This window comes from Caretta caretta, chromosome 5 (assembly GCF_965140235.1).
Source record: "Caretta caretta isolate rCarCar2 chromosome 5, rCarCar1.hap1, whole genome shotgun sequence".
Classification (NCBI taxonomy): Eukaryota; Metazoa; Chordata; order Testudines; family Cheloniidae; genus Caretta; species Caretta caretta.
The window spans coordinates 79,574,229-79,596,890 of record NC_134210.1 but is presented as its reverse complement, the minus strand read 5'-3'; positions in this window follow the sequence as shown (position 1 = coordinate 79,596,890).

Sequence of the window (22,662 nt, the reverse complement as noted above, 5' to 3'; positions counted from 1 at the left end):
ATATTAGTGCAATGTGTAATAAAATAAGGTTAAAATAAACATGGCATCAGAGTTCATGTTCATGTACAATGATGTGACAAACGATTCACATGGGAATGCCAAAACCAAATTTAATGCGAGCAAAAGTGCTGTAACTTCATTACAGATGTCCCCAGTTATGCCAGCTGTGAATTTGAGCTTTACCTTAAAAGAATGCAGACTACTGTCATACTGTAAACTATCATTGACCCAAATGACATGTTATTTACAGATTTCAGTAGAGTTTCTATAACATACATGTTTAATCACCTCTACGGTTCCCTCCGCTAAATTAACGAACATGGATTCTAAAAAACAATTTCATAGGACTCTGCCACATTTGACTAGCCCATTTCAAATTAGCGCTTACAGTTATGTATCTTAAAATATACTTTCTCATGGATGCATCATGGTTATCTAATGTGCCAGTAACTCATCCAGCAAATACAATAGGTACTCAGAAAAAGCTCCTTTATGGCAGGAATAACAAAGAAAAGCTGACCAGCTAAAAGCTTGAATATAATTATCTTCACTGGAGCATAAAAATAATACCTATCAATCAAAACCACACTTTAAGATGTGCGCCCTTTATTGCTAATCCTAAAAATACAGTGTTAAATAGGGCTTAATTTTCTGGATCATTCAAATCAAGACTACACAGTATCATATGTTCTTTTTGAAAACTACATATATAGGGATTAGGTTTTTCTCTTTTAAATATCTCCTGTGTGCAAAGTTCTTTATCCTATTGCCTCCTAATCTTTCCCTCTCAGATTCCTTTATGCATGGGATGGTTAATTCAACAAGTTTTACATTACAATTACACTCCAAACACACAGAGAAGCCTGGAATTAAGCAGCGTAGTAGATCAATATACTAGCATTTTACTTCTGAAGAACAAAGCATAAATACCTTGTTTGGATCACATTTATAAAGTATTTGATGGAGTCACAACTTATTTTCTAGTTGACGTTTGTCCACATGACACAATTCCCTCATGCCACCACTCTCTAGCATATTTGACAATTTCTGCCAATAGACCTACCCAGAAGTAATACCCCTTCCAACAGTCAACTCATCAAAATTAGAAACTGATAGACAGCTTATGATTTTGGTGAGCTAGTGATTGTGGACTAGAACATCTTTTGGTGGGCTGGAATTTTTAGATGCAAAATCATTTGACATCTATGAAACTGATGATAGATATATCTGCTAAAACTACCTTAAGGCACCATTAAGGCAGCAAACTCAATACACAAGTTAAGGTTGAACCTCAACCACAACACTGTGCATGTACAGTATACATAACATACAGACTTTTTGATGACATTAATTCTCATATACACCATAATTCCTTCCTCTTAGGGACACCACACACTCTTCTCTGGGCAAGAGCACCATCTTCTAGGCAGCAGCCCTCAGACTACACAGGGCACATCGATCTACTGAAAACTTATGGTTATACTGCAGGGGTATTAAAGAATGAATGGTATCTTCACCTGGGGAAACAACAGTCTTCCCATTGTGAGTGCAGGGTTTAGCACCTCAGGAAGCTTTACAGGGAAACCTAAAGTATCCTACTTATACGAATGGGAGATACACGACTAAATGAGTAGGTGAATCAGTTGCACACTCTCTCTCTCTCTCTCACTCACACACAGAGGGTATGTCTACAATTAAAAATCCATGGCTGGCATGTTCCAGCTGACTTGGGTCATAGGGCTCAGGCTAAGGGGCTGTTTAATTGCAATGTACACATTTGGGCTCAGGACGGAGCCTGGGTTCTTAGACCTTGCCAGTGTCTCAGAACACCACAATTAAACAACCCCTTAGCCCGAACACCGCAAGCCCCAGTCAGCTGGCACTGGCCAGCCACAGGTGTCTAATTGCAATGAGTGTAGACATAGCCTTTGACAGTGAAAACCCTGAGGATGGGCATTCCACCCTGAGTGGTTTTGTTTAAACTAAGGGGGTAGGAAATACGAACCCAGGAAATTATAGATAAATGTAATGCCCACAAACCAATACTATAAACCAGCCCTTTCGTCCCAAACAACCTTCCTCCCAAAACCACACTCAACAAACGGATTCTTCTCATGCAAAGGCTAATTTTACATTTGAGGGACACAACTGACAAATGAAGAAACAGAGAGATATCCACCAAAAGAAATTAGATACTGGTTGTATTTAACATTCATGATTATTTGTATAAATAATTTACTTCCCTTTAATGCAGACATGAAAAGTACTTCTGCTTGGATTCACACTGTGAGTAAACTAACCCTACTGCTTCTCTGTAGCAGATTTCTTAAACTCAGAAACCTTTCTTTTTTCTTTTTAAAGGAGAGTGACATAGAAAACTGCTTCAGGATAAAAAAAAAATCAGCAGCAAACCAACTCAGTCGGTACAGATTAAGCTAAAATTTCATGTTGGGCCGTCCAATTTTTTGGCATTAAAATGGTTTTAAAACTACTTTTATACGAAATACTAAGTAAATAACCCAACAAAAACTGCAAAATAAATTAAAATTTAGTGGCTTACCAGGCAGGCCTAAGTGGAGAAATGAACTGTTAATCTGTACAGGATACAATTGAATTATACAGTACCATCAGGTAAAAATCCAATTTGAAAGTAGTTATTGAAGGGGTTTGAATGTGTAAAGGCCTTTGTGGTAGAATAGCTCATCACTGTCGGGTGGGGTGGCGTGAAGGAGTTGTTCACTGATTTCTTTGGGTTCCATATTAAGGGATTTTAGCCCTTGTATTCCAAATAATCCAAATATCTCATCCAGGAACTTTCCATGATTGTTTCCTTAATGTATCGGTCAGGTTTACTAGCAGTGCCAGCAGAATTTCAACAAGCGTGACACCTGCCAAAATCCTTGATGCTTTGCAATCAGGATTCCAAATGAGGCACACCATGAAGACAGCACTTCTGGCACTAAATGATGAGCATGGATCCCAGAAATCAGTTTGCCACAGAAAAATGCGGAATTTGCGCTTTTACAAAGAATCTTTAGTTTTTACATTTTGTGAAAAAATAAAAACACATATTAATTAAATTTTACTGAAAGTAGCAGTGTCACTTATTCAATGCATGCAACCTCCCTGTTTTGTTGTTGATTTTTGAATGCACTTTAAATTTACAGTGGAACCTTGTTTTTCTGATCTAATTGGGACCGGGGCCAGATAGGATCATCAAAAATTGAGATAATCAGAAAACTGGCAAAGAACATTCTATTACTTATTTTAAGATGGGGGGTGAGGGGGCTCAGGCTGACAGCCAAGTCCTGGGCGGCTGATGGTTCAGTTAATACAGAGAGCTGGATAATGGAGGATAGGATAAACGGGGTTCTACTATATATCAACAAAACATTCTGTTCAACTGATACCTATATATACTGTGGCTAGGGAAACTAAAGTTCAGCGTTTCATTTTAATCGCGGAAAAACACTGATTTTAATTTTTTTTAATCAGAGATTTTTGGGGGGTTTTTGTCATGGAAAAGTAAGATCCCTGATAATAAGTTTCTCATAGCTATGGATAGAGACCACATACCAATGCTAATATTACACCCACCCTTCCCCATCGTTTAACACAGTTGATCGCAATGTGCTTCTGACCGATCTACATGATGTACCTGGAATACATGGCACAGCTATGCAATGATTCCAATCATTCCTCTTCAACAGAGCTCAGAGAGGGGTGGTTAACTGCTCCTTCTCTTCCAAGAGTCCTCACCTGTGGAATCCATTCTCTCTCATTTGCTCTTCAACAGCTACAACTTAGAGAGGTGGCAAGGTGCCACAGACATCCAGATGCACAGCACATTTTCCATAGATTGTCAGCACCATCACAAGGATGCCACAATGCCTGCAAGAGATCAGCTGGATAAAAGGAAGTGGTTCAAACTTAAACCAGGCAAGAGTGAGGCAATGCTGGCTAGGAGGGAAAAAGGCTTCCAAGAGCCTGCTGGACCTTGTCCCCCTTCAGGGTACTGAGGATTCTATTTCTTGTGAAAATGTAGGACATCACCTCCACCTGTCATGTCCCCACCCAGCACAGCCCCATCACTCATTCTGAGGGCTCGTCTCCACTTACTGGAGGATCGACGCATGAAGACCCACTAAATCGACCACCAATTGCTCTCCTGTTGACTCTGGTACTCCACTGGAATGAGAAGCATAAGGTAAGTCAATGGGAGAGTTTCTCCCATCGACCCAGCGTGGTGTAGACACCACAAAAGGTCAACCTAAAGTACATCGACTCCAGCTATGTGAGTAACATATCCAGAGTTGCATAACTTAGGTTGACTGAGCCCCATAATGTAGACCTGCCTTAAGTGGTGTGTGGACCTTGCATTGCCCCATCACACCACAATGGATTTCACTCTGAACTAATACATCTGCTAAAAAATGGTCTCTCTCTTCAGAATTGATTGCTGCTTTTTAAAGCCCCATTCCTTTTACAGAATATCAAATCTCACCCTTTATTTCATATTTAAAATGCTCTCTTGTGTCTTATCAATATAAAAATGGCTACTCCATGTTTTGTTAATGGTAAACTATAAAAACAAACCGCACTACACAAATAAATCACAAAAAATGCATTTAGATCCCAAGAGACTGGGTGTAATATTTTAAAACAATATATTCAAAATCAGTCCTTCCTTAATTTACATGCCAAGAGCTGAGTTTGAGATTCTGTTTCCACTCCTACTGTTGATGGCTTCACATGAACATCTCCTGTACAGCAGGGAACCAATGCAATCTCCTTCTTTGCTTCAAAACTTAGTGCTGCCACCAGCTGTGAAATAGAAATTTGAAGTCTGACCTCGGCAGGTAGGAGCCTCTCAATTTACCTTCTAATAAACTACCAAAGATTAATGGGAAGCACGTTACTATTCAGAGTGAAATCAGCCACCACATTTAGTCTGGGAAATCAAAACAAACGCGGTACACAGCATTAAAAATAATTCTGTTTATACATTTTATTTTTTATCATCTAATCTTTGTCAATTTATTTAAAATCTACACCCAGAACATGTCTGGGCTGTGATTTGTCACACCATCCCTACATAAAGCAGGCAAAGAAGGTCACTGTTTTGCTTGTTGAGACTTCAAAACAGTATAGTGCCTCAGAGGCACATTAAACAAAGTATGAGTAATTCTTCCATCTAGTACTCCTGCAGCTAACTAATTATTAATTTAGCATGTTATTTTCTGAGTTACATTAAAGATGCTTGCTGAAGACTGGGAATGAATATCACGAACAAGCACAAAAATGCAGAAAGAAGAGCTGTCCAGACATTTGAAAAGAAGACATTGAAAAAAGTATTGGCTAAGACTAAACAAAATATAATTTTCAGTGTATGAGGTATTTCACTGTATGCTATGATAACATAGAATTTGCTCATGTGAAAAATAAAGAGAAATAACATATCTTGTCTCACAATGGCTGTTCAAGTGCTTTACAGTTTTTACAAAATGGCAATATATTTGAACAACTTCACCCACCACAGAAATGCACCCGTCTTTGAGGTGAAATAATTCTAACTGGCCGATAGTTACAGCAACATTAGCGCAAAGTAAATACCTTACTCCTTTGAAGGTACAGTGGAAATTAGGTACACAGAACTTTATCACTTAAATTGAAATTTGGTTAAGACAAGGGGCCTAAAAAGCCCAACTCTTGCAAAAGATGCCAACATTTTTAATGAGTAGAGATCCTTGGTTTTGCATATATTAGAAACATTGCTAGCAATAAAGTTCCCCTTGTGATCATACTGATGCATTGGTTTAGCACCAACTCTGAGAAAAGAGAGTTAGCTACTGAAACAGCTTCATTTCTTGTCCCCCTCTAAGTTTTCCATCCAAGTATTGGCCCAGACCAAACCTTAACCTATAAATCTGATGAAAGAACATATAGCTCCAGGAGACTAAAACTGCAGGCATAGATTTGAGTATTGCTATAGCAGTCCTTATACTATTTTAAGGAAACAGCGCACGCAGAGAGGCTACTTACCCATCAGTTACTTTAAATTGTCAGTGTGGATCCATACTCTGGGGATGCACATGCACCTAAGGCATTTAATTAGAACATTCTAGAAGGCAGTGATTGCTGGCACCATACAACTGCTTCCCCCATTTCTCCCAAACCAAAAGTTCAGTCGAAGGGTAAGAGTCAAATCCTAGTTTTTAGTTCCTTCCACTTACTCAGAATCCATAACAGACACTCTGAAGGAGTAGGAATGTGGGGAAGGGAATATTGGTCCATCTTGACCATCTCCTTGAAGTTGCACAGTTGTTGGTCAGTAACTGTTTCTCCTGGCAATCATTTTCATCCCAATTGCTAGACCAGCACCCAGTCCATCTCCCAGCTGACAAACCCACACAATATCCCCAACTAAGAGTTTTGAAATTACCCACAACCCAATGGTTGAAGCCGTTGTACATGGTTATATGCAGCCAGATACTTGAACAAAGGGCTCCCTCTTACTCTGATAAACCCCTTCTACCAGAAGTATGAGCACCTGCAAACAGGAGGGGCGAGGAGCCACTCATTGATCATCCTATTTAAACAATATTGTTTTCCAGCAACATCAACCAAGGAAGGAGACGGTAGCACTTGGCAAGCAAATACAGTAGGTGCATTTTTTTGTTCATGCTTAGTAATTTTTTAAATAACAATCTATTGAAGAGCAAAGTATAATGTAATTTGGGGAAGGAAATAGAGAAGACAATCTCAATTTGTTGCACAGAATCAGCAGCAGTTTTTAATTTGTGATCATTTTTTAAATGGGATCCCTGCATTGTTCCAGTCTTTGGTGAATCAAGTGCCTGTTATGGGTCAATGAAAGCTTTAGTTCTCATGCTAAGAGCTCAAAATGAGGAGGATTTTGCTGAGGACAAAAGTTAACATTATAGTCAAAACCTAAGCTGCTAAGGAGCTACTATCTTTAGAGCTAGATGGATGAACAGGCAAAGAAACTACTCTTCGGTGAACTTGAATTTCTCCTGGCCTTTGAACAATCCAAAGTTCTCTTAAGGAAAGATGGCATCTCTGTATGCAAACCACTTCTGCATAGGACTTCACTGACATTAAAAAAAAAATTTTAATGACAACTTACAGCAAACCTGTAGCATGTGATGCTTCTGCTCTCGACCAAGACACACACACTGAACAAATATTTTACTTTATGGGTTGATTTTGAGAAGCATTTGCCATTCACACAGTGCTTGCACACACACATATCTGATTTTCAGGTACAATCGTTTTGTTAGTCAAATAAATGCTATGAAATGTGCCCAAAATAATTGTGGGTGCAGTTTTGTACCTGTAAAATCCAAAGGCCAGCTACAGAGTGAAAAGTTCCAGTTTTTCAACTTATTAGCAATTAACACTGAAAAAAGCATTTTAAAATAATTTAGTGGATGCCCATGCAAATAAGGGTAATACATAATTTTACTGCTTTCACACTAAAATGTCCTTCTTCATTAGCAGTTTGCTTCATTAAACAAAAATATCTTTGCCACTATCTTGTTCCTGCTACAAATATACAACATTGGAAATTGCTATATGTAGAATTCACTAATGAATAGTTATATAAAGTGGATAAAGCAACTGAAAACATCTAATGACTACTGTGATCATGTCATCCATTATTAATTGTGTTTTTGCAATGTAAGGCCATGGCTGAATAGACACGTTTCCTGTTCCTTCATGAAGTCTCAAGAGATCCAGAGTCTTTCTGAAAAGGAAGCAGCTCTGGTTTCCACATTATCTATTTACAGATAATTAGAGGATCAAGAGAGCATAATAGGTAGATGCCAGGCATGAGGATTAAAAATTTCAGCTCATGCCTAGGCAGGTTACTACTTTGATGAAGATCACCTGGAGCAATGAGAACATGAGGGTCACATTTTAATGTGCCATTTCTATTAAATTGAATGCCAACACTGATGTCCATATAGTAGATGCCATTGCAGTAAGTTCTGCATTCTGTATTTCATTAATGTTTTATTTTTCTGTAAACAAATGTAAGACTGTCTTTAAATACCACCCTAAAGGAAGAGTTACTTAATGGTATTCTAGACTGTAATCTCTTCAGAATAGCAAGTTTTGTGTTTTATGACTGGCCTACACTTAAAAAGTTTTACTGGTAACTATGTCAAGTTAGGGGTATGATTTTTTAAAATCAACATAGTTATACCAGTAAAAGCTCTTCTGTGGATGCAGTTATACTGGAATACAGGTGCTTACACCAGTGCAGTTTATTTTGGTTTCCAAACCAGAATAAGCTATATGGGCATAAGCACTTTTATACCAGTACAACTGCATCCACACAACGGGGATTTTGCCGCTTTAACTACACAAGCAAAGAGGATTCTCTTGGAGTGAAATATATATCACGGGCAAATTGTAATTCTCTCCTTTTCCTCATCCTGCAAATAGTTACATCAGGCTACATGGTTCAACTCACCAAAGAAAAGGAGACAAAGAAAATTCATTACTCCTCTGTAAGTAGTAATGCCTCCCCCACCCTACTCAGTTGGAGTATTTCCAAAGCAAAAAGCACTTAACCATAAAACTGGGACGGGGGGTGAGGGGTGAAGTAGGATGGGATAGAGGAGAAGACAAACAACAAGTACAGGTAAATACATTTTTGCACACCGTTTTTCTCATCCTATAAAGAGAACACTACTGCATCATGCTGATATAGCAAGCCATGCAAGCAAATGTTTTACTTTAACCAAGGGCTTGAAATGCACACAGCTTCCCATGCAGACAAATATATTGCTTGTAGCATGCAATGAACAGGTAGCTATTCTGCATGTTTTATCCATTGTGGTTTCAGCTTTTACCCAAGAACACAGATTTATTACAGGATAAGCCTGAATAGCTTAGACATGTTTTTACCCGCTTTCAAGCTAATTATTATTTTTAATCAATTTACAAAAGAACCCCACACCCTTCTGAATTTTTTTTAAACTTCTGTTGTTACAGCATCTAAGATGGTTAAGCTAAAATGAAAGATTAAGGGGGGGGGATCTATATTTCCAAGTTTGTTTACTTTTTGTGTTTGGCAGTTTCCCTGGTTTTAGTGCATCTTACAAACAGCAACAGGGGAGAGGGAGAAACATTTTTAAAAGATAAATATAAAACTAGGGCCATTGACAAAGGTACTCAGAGACACACACACAGAGTACTACTTTCAACTGACATTTTCACTACTTTTATCTAACTTTTTGAAACTGACTAGATTTAAAGTTAATGACATCCCTATATATTATTTAACTATTGAGGAAGCACGACCTTAGCAGCCTCTTTGCCCATCTTAGCAAAGCCTTTAGCTGAAGGTCTTTTGTGTAGCTGGATAAAATTGGGTAATCTGAAAGAGAGGTAAATAAGTCAGCAAGTCTGAAGGCAAATAAAAACTGTTCCCATGAGAGAAAATTAAAGATGGGAGGAAGGGGTGTCTAGACAACATCCCTAACTCAATGAACTTTAGACAAGACAATCTTCCTTCCAAAATTATGGAAACCTGACTTTGAGGCCCAGAGTTCTAAAGGCAACATCCTTTTTTCATTGGTGCAATTTTCTGTCAGCAAAAGTTACCACTTTGTGTGCATGCACACGCAAATCTTACAATTAAGCCTGATAAGTATCTGATGATGATTGTACTTGGCCACCTAAGTGACAAGGTTTGTAACTCCAAAAAGGGATGCCCAACTGAAAATTGGACCCTAATCCTCTCACTTGAGAGTCACTCTACTTCAAGATTCCAGGAGAAATCTACTAACCAAGGATTATGGGTAAATCTCATCTATGGGCACAAAAGAATCTCAAAAATAATGGATCAAATTATAGAAATTAAAGGGGAAAAAAAATCAAACTCATTTATCCAAGAGAACCTGAAGGCTAAGATGCATGCACTCACTCATGGAACTTGTCCTAAATCTCTCAAAAATGAAATCCAGAACCTTGTACTTCCGAAGGTGAGGTTTAATTTTCCTGGCTTTATACCATCTGTAGGGAGCATGATGTAGGTGACTCTCAGAAATACAGGTTCCCATCTTGAGGTGGGACCCTACGTCAAATAATGTGATATTTACATTGGATGACAAAAAGGCCAGGGGTTTGGAATATCTGATAGTTAAAAGAAATAGAAATTAAAAGGGCCTATGTATTCCAAATCTAAAAATGATTAAGACCTAGGCATTGGACATCTAGGAAGCAGGAAAGTTTAGCCAACAGAACACAATCACCTTTACTACCCTTACTCTCAAATCTCTGACCATGACCAGTCAAAGTGAATAATTTCTATTATTTTATTTCAGATGGAGCAGGACAGGTTCCTCACGGGTATTATAGGCAGAGCTGGTAATACCATCTATAGTAAAGGTTACCCAATACTTCTCTTTTTAAGACCCAGTTTTCAGTTGCTTATAATTTGGCTAAACTTTAATAGTCTGTGCCTAAATTTCCCATGCTGAAAATTTTGCCTCAGGCTGATTTTTCAAAAGTTTCAGCTAAAATGGTTCAGCCATGTTTTGAGAACAAGATTAAGGAAAAATACATTTTGCCCATCTTAAAATTCTTACAACCATTTTGTTGAGATGCTCTAACATCTCCATGATCTGGAGCAAAATCTTGAAAATCAGAAGCAGGTGTGGATGGGCTGTTTTTGTGTCAGGGAGGTACCTTTTGTAGTCCCATTGAAAAAAACTGTCCACATTTGGGCAAGTTATAACTAGGGCACTACCAAATTCATGGTCCATTTTGGTTAATTTTACAGTCAGAGGATTTTAAGAACTGTAAATTTCATGATTTCAGATATTTAAATCTGAAATATCATGGTGTTTGTAACTGTAGGGGTCCTGACCCAAAAAGTAACTGTGTTGGGGGAGAGGTCACAAGTCGTACTGTAGTGGGGGTTGCGGTACTGCTACCCTTACTTCTGCGCTGTTGCTGGCAACAGTGCTGCTATCAGAGCTTGGCGGCCGGAGAGCAGCGGCTGCTGGCCGGGAGCCCAGCTCCGAAGGCAGAGCCGACGCCAGCAGCAGTGCAGAAATAACGGGGCATGGTATGGTATTGCCACCCTTTCTTCTGCACAGCTGTCGGTGCAGTGCAGCCTTCAGAGCTGGGTGCCCAGCCAACAGCCACCGCTCTCTGGCCGCCCAGCTCTGAAGGCAGCAGTGCAGAAATAAGGGTGGCAATATTGCAACCCCCTAAAATAACTTTGAAACCCCCTGCAACTCCCTTTTGGGTCAGGACCCCCAATTTCAGAAACATTGGTCTCCCCTATGAAATCTATATAGTAGAGGGTAAAAGCACACAAAAGACCAGATTTCATGGGGGGGAGACCAGATTTCACAGTCCTTGACGCTTTTTTCATGGCTGTGAATTTGGTAGGCTGCCAATAGAAGCAGTTATTCTTCTTCTATTATAATCCTTTGCAAAATCTCAGTTCCTATGTGCCCAGTAGAGATTTAAGAGTCTGGCACCTAACAAGATTGTTTATACTTCAGCTCAGGCTACTGGACTCTCTGCAGAATGTTCCCTGCAAGTGCTGCTTATCGCTGCCAGGGGCTGCTGCAGTGCCAGGCACAGGAATGGAGAGGAGACTCTCCTCTGCTCTCAAATTCCCTGGAACCCTGGTTTGAGAATTGAGAGGCAAGGGGAGAAAGAGTGGGATGAGGATCTGAGGCAAGGACTGGCAGAGGGTCAGGCTTAGAGAGGAAAGGGACAAAAAGGGGGATGACAACTAGAGAGTAGTCCCCTCCAAAATTTGGGGATGGAACCCAAGATTCCTGATGTGATCATTCCTCTGCTGTCAGCAAAATATCTGTGAAACCCACTGGCAAAGTGGATCTCGTCCCCCTCTAATAGCTGGTCTACATATAGCAATGACAACTAATACTGCTCTCAGTTATGTTAACTCAAGAGGCAGAAGTTCGTGCTATGAATCTAAAGATTCCAACCTTACTGATAAACTAATCCTGTTTTCCCAGTTTGCTTTTTTTTTAAAAAAAACCCTAGCAAATTATACAGAAAAATGGGTTTTAAGTCAAGCACTCAAAAGCTGGGAAGTTCCAGAATTATGGTTGCCTGTCTAACGTTAGCCTCCCTTGTTCATATGCATTTTGCTTCAGTCTAATTGCATGATCACATCTTATTTTATTCACAGAACCCCTGCTTCATTTATTGCACAGGATGCACCTGCTCTAGGGAAGAAATAAGGTTGTGTAGTAAAGAACAGTTACTAACCTTTCTGTAACTGTTGCTTTTCAAGATGTGTTGCTCGTGTCTATTCCAATGTAGGTGTGCGCTAGCCCTGAGCATCACTGCTGGAAAGTTTTCCCCCCAGTGTTATCCAACAGGTCGGCTCTGGTGCTCCCTGGAGTCACGTGCTTGTAGTGCCAGTATAAAGGGCCCTGCCAACCCGCAGTCCCCTGAGATCCTTCTTCCCGGTTAACTCCAACAGAGGGATGTGAGGAGTGGGTTAGATCGGACACATCTCAAAGAACAACAGTTATGTAAAGGTTAGTAACCTTTTCTTTTTTTTCTTCGAGTGCTTCTTCACGTCCATTCCAATGTAGGTAACTCCCAAGCAGTTGTGCAGGTGGAGGGTTCGGAGTTTATTGACATGCTGATTGTAACATCGTTCAGCCAAATCCAGCATTATCTTTAGCCTGACGGGTGATGGTGTCCGTAAGATGCAAAAGCGTGACCTGACGACCATGTTGCTGCTCTACAAATGTCTTCAATAGGAACTTGTGCCACGAATGCTGCTGAAGATGCTTGGGCCCTTGTGGAATGTGCTGTCAGGGCAAGGACCCTTGCCAGGTCATAGGATATGCGGATACATGAAGTGATCCATAATAAAAATCTCTGGGCTGAGACTGGAAGACCTTTCATCCTGTCTGCAATAGCCACGAATAGTTGAGTAAATTTCTGAAATGACTTAACCATTTCTATGTAGGAGCCTCCATTCCTTTCTATTGACATGCGGTTTCAGATAGAAGACCAGTAAGAAGATATCCTGGCTATTATGGATTTGTGAGACCACCATTGGAAGGAAAGCTGGATGAGGACGCAATTGGACCTTGCCCTTGAAGAACACAGCGTATGATCCTGAATTCAGGACCCACATCTCCAAGGCCCTTCTTGCAGAAGTAATGGCCACCAGGAAGGTCATCTTCCAGGACAGATAGGACAGAAGGAAGCTTGCCAGCAGCTCAAATGGGGGTACTGTCAGTCTTGACAATACCAGGTTGAGATCCCAGGGAGAGACTGGTTGCCATACCTGGGGACACAATCTCTCAGTGCCCTTAAGAAAATGACTACAGACGGTGTTTGAGAACATGAAATGACCGTTCACCCATGGTGAAAAGCTGAGATTGTGGCCAGATAGACCCTAATAGATGACACAGTTTGCCCTTGTTGTTTCAGGGACAGTAAGTAGTCTAGAACAGTGGTCTCCAAACTGGGGTGCGCACACCCCAGGGGGTGTGCAAGATGATCCCAGGGGGTGCGCGGCAGCAGGAGCACCTCCGGACAGCACTCTGCCATTTTTTTTCTTCGGCGGCAACTCTGCATGTCCACGGCTGGCGTTCACCTCTGGCGGCGCGTCTGCGGCAGGTCTGCCGGTCTTCTTCCGTCGGCCTTTTTTATATATATATTATTTGAGGGGGCTTCATAGGCCACAGTTACCAAGTGTTTCCCTTTGCAATTTATACGTGCTGATAGTTAGAAGATGTAGTTAGCACATACTGCTTAGCCGTGTTATTGGGGGCCACCACCTCCCACACATTGCTATGGACCACCCAGTTTTAGAGGCAGCCTTTTGAAAGGCCTGGTTGGATTTTTATAGCAGGGGCCCATACTTTTTTTTATGGGACCAAAGGCCATGAAGGAGCAGGCTATGCCTGTGTACTTTTAGTTAGTGAGCCTTTAGAAACAGCGAAAAGGCCACTGCTTCCGGGGAATCCCTGAGTGGGAATGGATTTCCCCGGGCCAGGCTTTCCAGAGCACATATTTTTGGATGCTATGGACTTGTTGGGTTAAATATTGTTGGACCTGGGAGCACACAGAATTTTACGCTAGTTGATCCCCGGCCTCAATTATGGTTTTCATTAGTTTTTGCAAGGTATTTTGCGTGTGGAGGGCCAATTTGGCAGTGTGTTTGAGGGTGGAGGTGGCCGCTGTAAGGTGGGTGAGATTTGCATCTGTGACCAGCCTTATGGCTTTTTAAAATTGTTTTAATTGTTTTTTATGGCCCCTTGCTGAATATTTTAAATACTAGCTGCCGTATTGGCCCCATTTTACAAGGAGCTTACTAAGGTTTGCCCTTTTTTTGGAGGGGGTCGGGACAAGGACAACATTTGCCTAAGGAGGCCAAATTGGAGGGTGGCCCCCCTGGTACAATTGGGAAGATGGGGACCTGAAAGCATGTTAAGGGTAGGTAAATATTTAAAGCTTTTAAAGTCGCATTAAGGCAGATTTAGCATTGAGTGGCTGCCTCCCAGTTAGTGGCTGGTAACATCTGCCACCATCGCTGGTGGGGGGAGATGTGGAGGTGCTTTTTTAGAATTACTTTTTGAAGACTAGGGGCTAAGCGGAGGAGGCTACAATTTAGAAGGAATGCTGGAAATCGTTTGGGGCATGTAATATTTACCTTCCCACACTGGCGGGACTTGTGTGTGGATGAGTGGGTGATATAGATACATGATATACCAAGATTTGGAATTGTAGGGGTTAGGTTGAACCCTATATTATTTGGGGATTAATATGCCAATTACCTCCCCATGCCAGCTGTCAATGTGGAGCGTTGATTTGGACGGCATATTTTTTGTGATATTGAAAATTTTTAAATTGTTTTTTTATTGGTGGTTTATTTGAGCTATTGCTTTTAATTTTTTTTTTTTTTTTTTGGTGGAATTATAAGCGCAGGCAGTATGGATAGAGTTGTGTTTTTTTTTTGTTTTTTTTTTTTTTTTTTAAAGGTAGGGGTTATTGTTTCCGGGTGGAAAAAAAAATTTTGGGAGGGGGGTTTAGGTGGCAATGTGATGTAACATTGTTTTTTGTGGTTCTACCTGGTGGGGTACGCGGGTTTTTTGGGTTAATTTTGTTTGGGATTTAATTGGGGAGGGATATGCAGGGCCAGGGGACCTGGGGCTTCTGGCAGGGGGCCGCCCCTGGAAAAATACCCAGGTAATACGTGATGTCACATTTCCAGGATGCTAAGCCACAATTGCCCCCCTGTCAATGGATAACTGACCTTTTTTTTTTTTTTTATTATGGCTAATTTTGAAGAGTGGTAAAATTAACAAAGGATGAAAAAAGCGTTGGACATTCGAGGATTTTTACAGATATGTATTACTATATATACATGATATTACATTGATGAATTTTGCAGGCCTGAAGCAGCAAGAGCAGTTCTATCACTTTTGTTTAGGGTATTTTGGGGCTTTTGCTATTATTGACCTGTTTTGTTAATAAAGCAAAAGGGGGAGGGGGAAAAACAAAGAACATAAATGCATTTATTGGAGAAACTGAAGCAGGTTTAGAAAATTTTAAGGCATTAGTTGTTTTGTTACAGCCTTTTTTGGCTTTTGTTATGGATGTTGTTTGCCTGGTTTAGGAGGTTATAACAACAATATCTTGTTTAGGGATTAGGGATTGCTATTGCTTGCCAAAGGGCTTTTTATTTTGCTTTAGGCTATTATATGAGGAAGAGGGTTTGTCCCTTTGGAATTTATGGAAGGTTTGGGGCCATCCACCAGGAGGTATTTTGCTGTGGCCCTACGGTGTTTATTTAGACTATACATTGCCCCCATGGCTTTTTCCCTCCAGCCTTGCGCCACACTGTGGCTTGGACCCATTGTAAGCTTGAACCATGGAGAGCTCTTGGAGGGTTTTCTGTTTATTTGTTTTTTAAAATAATTATTATTTAAATGATTTTATGGACAGATGGAGACCAGGATGGTTTGGGCCAGTGGCTGGTCCACAGCCGAGGCCCATGACGCCATGACCAGAAAGCTAGGAAGAAACATATGTTTTGAGCTGATTGGCATGCACCCATTTTAGTTTGCCGGGTAGCTGAAGTTGGTACACTACTGGGGAGATGTGATTTACAATGGAGTACGGACCCACCCACTTGGCGTCCAGAGTGTGGGTCGCCTTCCCCAGCTTTTGCAACATTACCTTGTGTTTAAATTTGCTATTATTGGATGTTTTTAATGACTATTTTTTTATGCTTGGCTTTTTTTTTTTTTAATTTAAAGCGGACTTTATGGCTTTGTGGGTTTTATATAGCTTTTTTTTTTTAAACTGGGCAAAGTGAGACTTTTTTGATTGTGGCAAATAGTAAATGTGATTATTGGTAAACAGTACTTACATTACATTTATATTTGTTTATTTAGCAGGTTGCTAATTTTTATTTTTTTAAAAAGGTTTTTTTTTTTTTTTAAGGAATTAACACATACATATTGCCCATTATACAGTACTTTGGTTTTATTATTTAATTTATTTTATATACAGGATTTTAGTGAAATATTTTTATTACAGGGCTTTGGAGCAACAGGCAAGGACAAGCACACCCACTTTTGAGGCATTTACTTGTTACGAACTTTGGTGTTTAATGGCCTTTTTTTCCTCCCCAGCCCGCTGGCTTGAGGTTTGGGGTAGCCAGAAGGATTTTATGTGCCATATGAGGAGTGGGCTAACTTTTTATATTTTTGCTTGTAGAGTTTGTTGGTGTGTGTATTTAACAACAATTTTTTTAATTAAAAGGCCTGGCCTTACTATGCTAGAAACATACTGCATTTATTTGTATTGATAAGTATTAAACAGTGATTTTTTTTGCTTTGCTTTAGCAAGTGTATTAAAATTTTAGTATTTTTTGATATTACTCAAAACATTTTGTGTTTTAAGGTGGATAAAGCAAGTATTTGCATTTTAGTACATTTTATAGCTATAACAGTATGGTTTTTGTATTTATATTTGTTTTTGTATTACGCTGTTTTGTAGCTGGGACAGAGAGCTTAATTTATTTTTAATTATTTTTAGGTTTATTGTATTTATGATTTTTGCTTTAAAACCAATTTTTTTTTAATATGGTGCTTACTACTTGAGGATTTTTTTTTGGTAGTATTTTTTTTAATATACAACAGTGCTAGCAACAAGACAAACAACACAAGACAAAACAGAACACAGAACACAATTTTTATTGTGACAGTAGATTTATGGAATTTTGGGATGCTTTCTAGCTGGTGTTATTTTTGACTTTCCAAAAATCAAAAAAAGCTAACATGTTTTTACCCCTTTGGGGTGGCAGATTATTGCTTAAAATATATATATTTTTTATAAATATTTTTGCTGATTGCAGGAAAAACAGAGGAATTACTCCCATATTTTTTTGTGTTTGTTTTATAGGCAGGCCAGGTTTTAATGGCTTTTACCTTTATTAGTTAGATAATTTGCATTAATACAGGCGTTTTTTGGTTTGCATTTGGATTCAAAGCCATTAGCAGCTCAGACACTCTGTCTTAAAAGGGACACAATTAACTTTTACCAGAGTTTTGATTACATTTAATTTTTAATTTTTGTTTTTAAAACATACAACAGATAGAAAAAGAAAACAAGCTATTGTGGCTTTTTTTGGAGCCCTAATAGGATTTAATAAAGTAGCATGGTGTGTTTCCTTTTTTTTTTTTTTTTTTACTCCTTCTGCAATATACACTGCTTTGTTTTACATAGCTGTACATAGATGACTTTTTTTTTTTATACATTTGGGGCAGTTAAGTTTTAAGAGAAGCCCCTTACATTTTTTTTTTTTTTAGCAAATTTGACTAAATTGTTTTTAGTCAAATGATTTTAATTACATCTTTTTTTGCTTGGATTATTTACAGACTTTTTTGGGGAAAGAGCCCCCCTCCCCCCCTTTTTTTTTAGAATGGCTGCAAAGAAATCAAGAATTTTTTTATAATACTTTTTTTAAAATATTGTTATGTTTAATTGCTTAATTCCCTCCAGCCTCTGCTGAGTTAATTTTTTTACTTTTTTTAAATTACTTGCTTATTTTTTAAAATGACATGTTTATTAATTTAGATTTTACCATTTTAAGTACTATTTTAGAGATTTGAATTTTTTATGTTTGCACTTACTTTTTTGGGCGGGGGGGGCTTTATGCCCTTAGGGCTTTTAACCTGTTTTTTAATTGTTTTATTTGTTGCCTGCCTGCTTGTTCGGGTCCGATCCTGTTTTTCTTGCTGCGCCATCCCTTTTCCTGGGCACAGGCTTTGTTCCACTACCAATTTAGCAAGGAGAGTGGGCTCCTTAATTAGCCCCCACCCCTCCTTGTTCCTTTCCTTAAGCATTTCTTTTAAAATTGTGAAAGTACCACAATATTACTTAAAAGAAATACTACACTGCCCAAACTCATATTCTTCAGAGTTTGGTTTAACGGAGCAAGATTTGTTTAACAGGTGTAATTTTTTGAACAAAGTATTATTTTTGGATTGCTTTTTTTTAAAAACACATTTTTTACCACTATTTGCCCACACTTTTATATTTTTTGAGAATTGGGTTTTATATAGAAAATACCGCCTGAACATATTTTTTTTTATATTTTTTTTTATTTTTTATAACTTTTTTGTAACAATTTGTTAGTACAGCTTTTAAGGTTTTTTTAGTTACTTAAAATTTTACGTTGGCCATGCCGGCACTGGAGCTTACAATGTCCACCCCGCCTAGGCTGGAGGGAGAGACGCTAAGCCTCCCTCCATATTACTCGGTCTAATACCACTGAGGGTCCATACACCAAATAAAACCGTTCCCGGGCAGAGAGAGACACCCTAAGTTCTCCTCTTTAACTCAGGCATGCTATGGCTGAGGGTGTATGCACTGAGGATTGTTTGCTTGGAGCGAGAATCTCTAAATCCTCTTTCTCCTATTACCCGGGACTTCTACAACCGGGGGTGTACCCACCTGCAACTACTTCCCCCACTGCCCGAAATGGACCGGGGTGGAGAGAGGAATGCTAAACCCCTCTCCGTTTCTCAGGTATACTACAGCTGAGGGTGGGCACACCTTTAATCATAAAATCCTCCACATGAAATACCAACAGTGCTGGACAGAGCAAACATGAAATACCAAGGGCAGAACAGTTGGTGTGCTCCGCAGGGCCTCTCCCCTGCCTCAATTCTCCACCAAAACTGTGACAGAGGCATTAGGTGATCAGGCTGAGGCCACAGGATTGTTAGGGGAGGAGATAAAGGAGCACACCAAGTGACTAAGTTTAAAGCTTTATTAATAAAATAAAGTAAAACAACAGCGGAGAGTGCTGGGGGTTCCCCACGGCACTCAGAGGAAGGAAGAAAGCGTTAGTGCCCTAAACCCTAACCCACTTTCATACTTACACATGCACTACCTGAGGCTGGCCAAGCCCGGGTGTAACGTAAGAAGAACAGGGGGAGAGGTGGATGGGAATTCTGTCCTGTGCACAGATCATCCAGGGTTTGCTGTTGATCTCCGATTTGTTTCAGGTCCCGGGAGGGTCTTCAGTCCTGAGGGTTTTGGGGGGCGTCTTGTTCAGGGACCTCTGTCCCACGTGCTCTTTGTACCAGTCCAAACCAGCCTTCTATGGCTTCCTCAGCTTGCCCAAAACACACTGGCTTCAAGGACACGGAAACCGTTGTTTTCCCCCTCGCTGGCCTTTACTGTTTTACTAGTTTTTGCAGCCCCTGCAGTTCTATGCAGCTGAATCCTCCTTTCTCACAGCTGGTCGGGGTTCGAATCCAGGCTGCACCATCTTTCTTGGCAGGCAGCTGAGAGTCAGTTGTGTGCGGTGGCCTTGGACTGGAGTCAGCTTATCTTCAGACCTAGCTGAAGCGTCAAGTTAACTCATTCCCGTCTCTCTCTTCCTCCTCCTTCGCCTCTCGCAACCTGCAAAGGACTATTTACTTCACACTCACACCTTTAACCCTTCCCAAAATACCTTGCAATCCATGGTTCCAAACAATAGTGATCCTTATAGTGAGCCTTATAGTGAAACAGTATTAGCAACATACAATGCCAATCTGCCTCCCCAAGGGACCCCCTGAGGGACAGGGCCATTAGGTTGTGACACGGACATGCATTTGCTTGCCATATGGGGCAAGCCAGGCAAACCATTCTGAGCTCACTGATGCTGAAGTTTAGCGAGAAATCTTCTGGAGACCAGAGGCCTTGAGTTCTGAGGGACCCCAAGTGAGCCCCCCTCTTCCCATCACTGAAGCATCTGTGACGAGACACACTGATGGCTGTGGTCTTGAGAATGGGACTGTTGCACACACCACCAGTGGGTCTAGCCACAAATAAAGGGAGACATTCACCGACTGTGATGACTATGTCTAAATGATGTCGGTTTGGTAAGTATACGGACGCCAGCCATGCCAGGAGAGGTCTGAGACAAAGTCTTGCATGCTGCACCACATAGGTGCATGATGCCACGTGGCCCAGGAGCTTCAAGCAGTTCCTCACTGTGGTGATGGCGAGGCTCACTATAAGGATCACTATTGTTTGGAACCAAGGATTGCCTTGATGAACTCTATCCTTTGAGCTGGGAAGAGAGAAGACTTCTGCACCTTTATCAGCAGACCTAAGTTCTGAAATGTTGACTGTATTAACTTTACATTGCACTCCACCTGAACGTTGGTCCAACTTTTGACCAGCCAGTTGTTGAGATAAGGGTATACCTGAGCCCCTTGTCTTCTCAGGAAGGCTGGGACAACTGCCATGCACTTCATGAATACCCAAGGGACCACTGACAGGCCAAATGAGAGAACTGCAAATTGGTAGTGCACATGGTTCATGATGAACCTGAGGAACCTTCTGTGTCCCTGAAAGATTAAGATATGGAAGTAAGCACCCTTAAAATCGAGGACAGCGTAACAGTCCCCTAGATACAGGGAGAGGATGATGGATGCCAAGGAAACCATGCAGAACTTCAGCTTCTTCAAAAATCTGTGGTCCAGATTTTGCAGGTCCAGAATCAGTCTGAGACTGTGTTTGGCTTTCGGAATTAGGGGCGGCGAACAGTGGAGAGGCTAACAGAGGGAGTTTGCCTGGGATCTATCCGAGAGGAGGTACGCTAAGTGCTGCATTAGGTGGGCTGTGTTGGTGAGTATCTGAATGTCTGTTGCAGGGACAGTTTGTCAGTTTGACCAAGTGCTTAATTGTTTGAAAAGTGTGAATTGGGAGTGCTTTGTTCCTGGTGAGCCTTGAGTGGGCCTGACTGTTATAAAAAGCCAGTCAGTTGTGAACCAGCAGAGTGGCGAACAGTGGAGAGGCTAACAGAGGGAGTTTGCCTGGGGAGCGCCCACTGAGTCTTTCATCTTGCAGGCTTCACTGAATATTTTCTGCAACAGCTGGGGAAACTCTTAGAAGGAAGGTAATACGGATGGTGAGCATTCAGCTGTTGTTACCTGCACAGGATATACCATGTTTGTCTTCCTTCCATGGGACAGAAGCAACTTTGTCTGTACAAAGTGCAAGCTAGTCTCCATATTGGAAGAGAAACAAGTATCGACCCTGCGTTGCATAAGAGAAACTGATGATTTCCTGGACAGATGTCAGGATATGCTTCTACGGGCACAATATTCTGAAGAATCAGAGCAGGCTATGCAGCAGGGACAGAAGGATGGTGAAGAAATTTGGAAGCATGTGACCTCCAGAAGAAGAAAGAGGAGCATCCATATACCAGCAATGCAGATACAGGTGAGCAACCATTTTCATGTTCTCTCCACAGGTACTAATGCGGAGAGTGGATTTGATAATACATCAGAGGGAAGAGAGCAGAAGGCGACTGCACCGATTGAAAGGAGTGAGATGCACCACCCTAGGGATGGGGGTTCCATCCCTCCTTAGGGGGACTGAGTCATCTATCTGCCACCCTGACCAGGAAGACCAAGAAGTCTGCTGCTTGCCAGGAGCAAGGATTCACAATGTGACGGAGAGACTGCCGAGACTCATCAAGCCCTCGGATCACTACCCCTTCCTGCTTCTCCACATGGACAACAATGATACTGCCAAGAATGACCTTGAGTGAATCACTGCAGACTACAGGGCTCTGGGAAGAAGGATAAAAGAGTTTGAGGTGCCAGTGGTGTTCTCATCCATCCTCCCTGTGGAAGGAAAACGCCCAGGTAGAGACCGTTGAATCATGGAAGTCAATGAATGGCTACGCAGGTGGTGTCGGAGAGAAAGCTGTGTATTCTTTGACCATGGGATGGTGTTCCAAGAAGGAGGAGTGCTAGGCAGAGATGGGCTCCACCTAACAAAGAGAGGGAAGAGCATCTTCGCAAGCAGGCTGGCTAACCTAGTGAGGAGGACTTTAAACTAGGTTCACCGGGGGAAGGAGACCAAAGCCCTGAGGTAAGTGGGGAAGTGGAATACTGGGAGGAAGCACGAGCAGGAGTGCACAAGAGGGGAGGACTCCTGCATCATACTCAGAAAGTGGGACAATCAGCGAGTTATCTTAAGTGTCTATACACAAATGCAAGAAGCCTGGGAAACAAGCAGGGAGAACTGGAAGTCCTGGCAGAGTCAAGGAATTATGATGTGATTGGAATAAGAGAGACTTGGTCGAGTTTAGAATCC